Source organism: Hemitrygon akajei, chromosome 32 (assembly GCF_048418815.1).
Source record: "Hemitrygon akajei chromosome 32, sHemAka1.3, whole genome shotgun sequence".
Taxonomy (NCBI): domain Eukaryota; kingdom Metazoa; phylum Chordata; class Chondrichthyes; order Myliobatiformes; family Dasyatidae; genus Hemitrygon; species Hemitrygon akajei.
This window is the reverse complement of record NC_133155.1, coordinates 14,749,446-14,755,706: the sequence shown is the minus strand read 5'-3', so window position 1 is coordinate 14,755,706 and position 6,261 is coordinate 14,749,446.

Below are 6,261 nucleotides of genomic sequence, written 5' to 3'. Positions count from 1 at the left end.
TCCACAGATTAGGAGCATAGTTCAAAAACCAGACCTGCCAATTATCTTTTGAGAGAGATTGTTTAAATTTAAGAGACCAGTGGAAGAAGATCTGACAGCTTGAGCAGGGTTATAAAACAAAAATGATTCTGTGATGTACTCTGGTGCAAGACCTTTGAGAACTTTAAAAACAAGCAAGAGAACTTTAAAATCAATTCTAAAAGATACAGGAAGCCATTGCAGAGTAGCTAGGGTGGGAATGATAGGTTCCTTCATCCTCCTTAAGGGTCCAGCAGCAGTGTTCTGAATGAGTTAAAGTTTGTTTTGGAAGGCCAGTAAAATGTGCATTGCAGTAATATAAAAATGTGAATTAGTTTTTCACCATCATTATGTGACAGAAAAGGATGTACCTGGTTACTTTCTTTATGCAGGATTTAAAATCCCAGATCTGAATCAAGTACGATGTTCCCTTGAATTTTTTTTTACAGCTGCACCAACCCAACTGCTGCTCTGAGCAAGAAATTTTTAGACGGCCTAAAAACTGCACAGTACGTTAATAAAAAGAAATACTTAAAAGAAAATTCCCACTGAATGGCAACAAAGGCTATGTGCATGGGAGCATTTCCGTTACTGCGCAGAGGGACAGTGATCAAGGATAACACCCAGGCTTGTTACTTCTGATTTTACAACGGGAGCCAGGTTCACAAGTTTATCAAGAAGTTTATCTCACCACTAAAGTGAGACAAATCAAGAAGATTGGTTTCATCCACATTGATTTCAATGCAATAGGCTTGACAGGTAAGGTGGATGAACTCGGGGCATGGATATCATTGCCATAACAGAAACATGGATAAGGGAAGGGAAAGACTGACAGCCCAATGTTTCGGGATACAGTTTAAACCAATGCTCTTTCCTCTCCCTTTATTGGGTTCCTCCCTATCCTGACCACTGAACTTCCATTCTTTGGTTCCTGTATTACTCCCCCAATTTCTTATCACCGCTTTACTGCTCAGGGTTCCCCCCCCCTCCCCCCACCACTCTAAATCCTTCTGAGTAGCAAATCTACAAATCTCCTAGCCAGAACACTGACCCCACTCCAGTTCAGGTGCAATCCATTCCTCTTGTACAGGTCACCCCTACCCTATCCAAATGAGCCCTGCACTAGCTCCTCAGCCAAACATACATCTGCCCTGTCTTTCTACTTGTACCCTCATCACCACATGGCTTTGGAGGTAATCCAGAGATGACTACCCTGGAAGTCCTACTTTTTAAGGTTATCTCCTAACTCCCTTTGTTCACTGCACAGGACTGCGACCCTCTGCCGTTGGTACCAATATGTACTATAGCCTCTGGCTACTTGTCCTGCCCCTTGAGAATGCTCTGCAGCTGGTCTGAGATATCCCTGACCCTGGCACCAAGGAGGCAACACACCATCCTGGCATTTGTTTTGCAGCCTCAGAATCTCCTGTCTGTTCCCCTAACACTCAATTATCCCATCATTATTGCTCTGCCTGACATCTCCCTCTCCTGCTTGGCCTCAGAACCAATCTCAGTGTCACCAACCTGGCCGCTGCTACTGCACCCTGAAAGGTCATCCCCTCCAGCAACATCGAAAGGGATATACGTGCTTTTGAGGCTGATGGCCGCAGTGGACACTGTGCTGACTGTCTCTATCTCTTACCTCCCGAGGTAGTCACAAAACTACCTTAGGTGGGACCACCACAGTAAAGCATTTGTCTAAAATGCCCTCAGCACCCCAGATAATCCCAAGTATATACACTTCCAGTTCCAGTTCCCTCATATAGTCATCCAGAAGCTGCAGCTAGGTGCAGGTGAACTCATCAGGGACACCAACAATATCTCTGATCTCCCACATCCTACAAGAGCATGCCACTGCCTTAACTGTCACCCCAGCTACTCTAATACAATGAGTGGTTCTGAAGAAAACCTTACCTAGGTTTACCTGCATTAACCTGCCCAACCTCCTCTCACCGAAGCCTCCTGAATCAAAGCCCCAGCACTTAACACAGAAGGGTCATCCATCATTAAGGAGGCTCACCATCTGGGTCGTGCCTTCTCTTCGTTACTACCATCAGAGAAGAGGGTCAGGAGGCTACAGATCCACACTCTAAAACAGTTCCTTCCCCTCCGACATCAGATTTCTTAAATGTTCATGAACACACAAACACTACAAATCATTTCTATTTTTGAACTATTATTTTGTAATATAGTAATTTTGCACTGTGCTGAGAATCAGGTTAATATCACAAGTATTTGTCATGAAATTAGTGGTTGTGCTGCAGCAGTATATTGCAAAACAAGATAAGTTACAGTAAGAAGTGTTTAAAAAGTTAAATTAAGTAAATAGTGCAGAAAAGGGGAAAAACTGCAGCCTAAATGCAAATTGTTAAGTAAGATGACTAATATAGGTCAATATAGTATGCTGTTTCTTTTCTGTTAATGCACATTGATTAACATAGCTTATTGGAACATGGTCAAATATCTGTTCTTCTGCAAATTTACTTTGGCATGAAATAAAGCAGCCTAGCCATTCATAGTTGACTTGAATTTACCTAGTCTCCCATCAGAGAGGTTTGGAAAATATGTTTGCAAGAGACATCAATATCCAGCACAGATCACTAGAGCAGCTTTCATATGTCCTAGGGCTATATTATTGTATGTAAATATGGCCTATTGGGACTTAACTCCTTAAAGCTAAGACCATTTTGAAGCAACACCTGCTACCATACTGGAGCAGATTTCTATAGCTAAAATAAACTTGCAGCAATGAATATCAGAAACAGAGCAAATTATCTCAAAACTATTAATTCTAAGATATGTCTCAAAACAATACTATTCAACTTCAACTTGAACTTACTTTATTCCTGCTGTAATCAACATTTGAACATGATTTACCATTTATCATTTGTGATATTGTTCAAATTCTACCTTTTTGCCTTCCTCCCCTCTTAAAACTGACAGGGAAGAGGATTCCCCTGGGAAGCTCAGCTAGAGCCAAAAGTATAAAATCTTGAGTGGCTCAGCTGTCCAGGGAAGGAAGGGAAGGTTCGAGGCAGCAATAAATAGAAGAGATTAATTCGTTTGGAGAACAGATGTGTTTCTGATCATAGATGTGATTCCAGATTACTAATTAGAAACAAACCTGCAGATAATGGTTACTATCCCCCACCCACCCCTGCTCAAGTGTTCTGCCTTCATCAATATGTTTTGCTGTTGTTCCTTTCTGCACCTTGTGGCTCATCAAGCGGCAACCTTCTCAGATTTGTTTTAGCAATTTTGTCTGTTTTACAAGGCCAAGTTACTAGCTTGATGCTCAACCCAGCGTGGATGGAAAGCGTGCAAGGCCAGTGCAGATGTTACTACACCACCAGCCAGCTAATCAATATGTGTAGAGGTAATAAACTCATCACTGTATAGACTTGCAGACCAGAATCTTATCAATACTACTCACTAATTCGATGCATTATTCCACTTTACATATTAAGAAGTTAATTGTGAAAGAAGAAACTTACAAAAATATGTTTTTAAAACTCTTTGTTTAAGCAATCCACTGGCTACCAAATAGACAATATGATACAAGAAACTAGTTCAGGGGACCCTGAATGCATCTTGCTAACCAGTGTTCAGTTCTGAACACAAAGTGGGGAGAAAATTCCCCTGGGGTGCTCAGCTAGAGCCAAAACTATAAAATCTTGAGTGGCACAGCAGTCCAGAGAAGGAAGGGAAAGTTCAGGACAGCAATAAATAGAGGAGATTCATTAGTTAGCAAAACAAATGTGTTTCTGATCATAGATGTGATTCCAGGATTGTATATCACCTCACTGCTGCCAGAGTCAAGAATAATACTGCTGCGGAAAATTCTGGAGGGGGGTGTGTGTACATCCAAAGGTCACAGTCTATATTGATAGCAATAAAATGAACTGATTTTCAGAAATTAGAAATTATATTAAGAAGAAGAATCTCAGACCTTAGCAAATTCTGTATGACTAGTACCATATGTGAGTAACAACGGAAAGAGAATACAAAGGAATGCTTGGTTAAAGAGAAGGTGTAAAATGAAGGGCTCTAGGTTTTTGGCTGTTTGGTTTAGGTTAAGAGAAGATGCTCCAGGTTATAAGCAGATGTATTGGACCATGACTGGGGAAGGGTGTGGGGGGGGGGGGGGAGCAAATAATATCACAGGCAGGTTCGTTAGAGTTACTGGAGAGAGCTCAGTCTGGCAGGGGGGAGGGGAAGTTGGGAAAAGTTTCAGAAGGAAGAAAAGTAAACCAAAGATGGAAAAATTAAAATTTGTGAGAGTTTGTAAGCCAGTACAAAGTTTGGAAAACAGACAAAAATTAGTCTACTTGTGCTTAACGATACGCACCTAAATGCAAAAGTACATTGGATAAGATTCTAAAAGAAGCTTAGAAATATGATCTAGTAGCAACGTGGTTTAAAGAGGGATTGAGATGACAATTTAATGTTCCTGATTAAAAGAGGGAAAAGAAAAGGATTGTTATTTGAACAACCAATACACCTCTAAAGAGTTACACAAGATCTGTTAGAAGGATCATCAGATTAGACCCTGTTAGTTGAACAAAGGAGAAGAAGAGCAACCATAATGTTAGAAGTGTAATGTAAATTTCCAAAACAATTTGTTCTTTCTAAGAAAATTGAAGAGCAAATTTATAGGCAAAATGAAAATAAAACTCAAGTCATAAAATTGGGGAATTATTATTCCCCAACAAATCAGCTGGGATATAGTCAGTATTATCAGGTATAAAGAGTACAGAGTTCATAACTACATTCAGGGGTTAGGAACATATGTCAACAAATTGCTATAGGTAGCAGAACAAGCAGATACTGTTGAATAAAAAAGCATATGGGATGTTTACCTTTATAGAATTGTATGTTGGGCTATAGTTTGAGTCTGGTGAATAGTTCTTCTCACAATATTGAAGGAAAGACATGATTCCACTGGAGAGAATGCAAAAAACATTTGAGCTTAAACACAAGAGATTCTGCAGATGCTGGAAATGTTGAGCAACACACACAAAATGCTGATGGAACTCAGCAATTCAGGCAGCATCTATGGAGGGGAAGAAACAGTCGATGTTTCGGTCCAAGGTCCTTCATCAGGATTTGAGGATGTTGCCATGACTGAGGTTTTTTTTTAATTTTGAGGAAAGATTAGATAGGGTGAGGTTTTCTTTGGAATTTTTTTTTAAAAAAAGAATGCCTCTGAAAAGAACAAATGAAAATGTTTAATGTGACTCATAAAACATTCTACCCAGAACATAGATTTGTACAGCACAGTACCCACCTTGTCCATGCCAACCACGATGCCTATCAGCTCTATTCCTAAATTAGGCGCAAGTCACTTGAGGCTTTTTTAGTTTAGGCATCAATGCAAACATCTTTTTAATATTGCAATTGTATCAGCAACTCTAGCAACTCATTCCAAATTACCACTGCTTTGTGTATGGATAAACTTACCTTTAAATTTCTCCCCTCTCATCTTAAACCTGTGCCCTCTAATTCTAGCCTCCACTGCCCTGGGAAAAAGAGTTTCTGACCAATCCTATTTATGCCATTAACTTCTATAAGATCATCCCTTGTACTCCTATGTTCCAAGGAGAATATTTCCAAAACCCCCATGGTAGCTGGGAAATTTGAACCCTATGAACTATCCAACTGCCATCTTGTCCCAGTCTGATCTACTTTGTAATTCCAAACCCACCAATGTGATTATCTTCTGAAGTGGCAACAAAAAAATCCTAAGGTGAGGGAGCTTAGGAATGGGAAATAAATATTTGTCTTTCCAGGAATCTCTTTATTCTGTGATTTTCTAACGGTTTTAAGAATAGGGGTTACCATATGAGGAACGTTTGGCAGCTCTTGGGCTGAATTTCCCTGGAGTTCAGGAGAATGAGAGGGGGTCTCATAGAAACATTCCAAATGTTAAAAGGCCTGAACAGATTAGATATGGCAAAGTTATTTCCAATGGTAGGGGATTCTAGGACAAGAGGGCACGACTTCAGGATTGAAGGATGCCCTTTTAGAACTGAGATGGGGAGAAATTACTTTAGTCAGATGGTGGTAAATCTGTGGAATCTGTTGCCAGGAACGGCTGTGGAGGCCAAGTCATTGGGTGTATTTAAGGCAAAGGTGGATCTATGGGGTGTTAGCAGGGGAGTGGGGATGACTGGAAGAATTGGATCAGCCCATGATTGAATGGCAGAGCAGACTCGATGGGTCGAATGGCCTACTTCTGCTCCT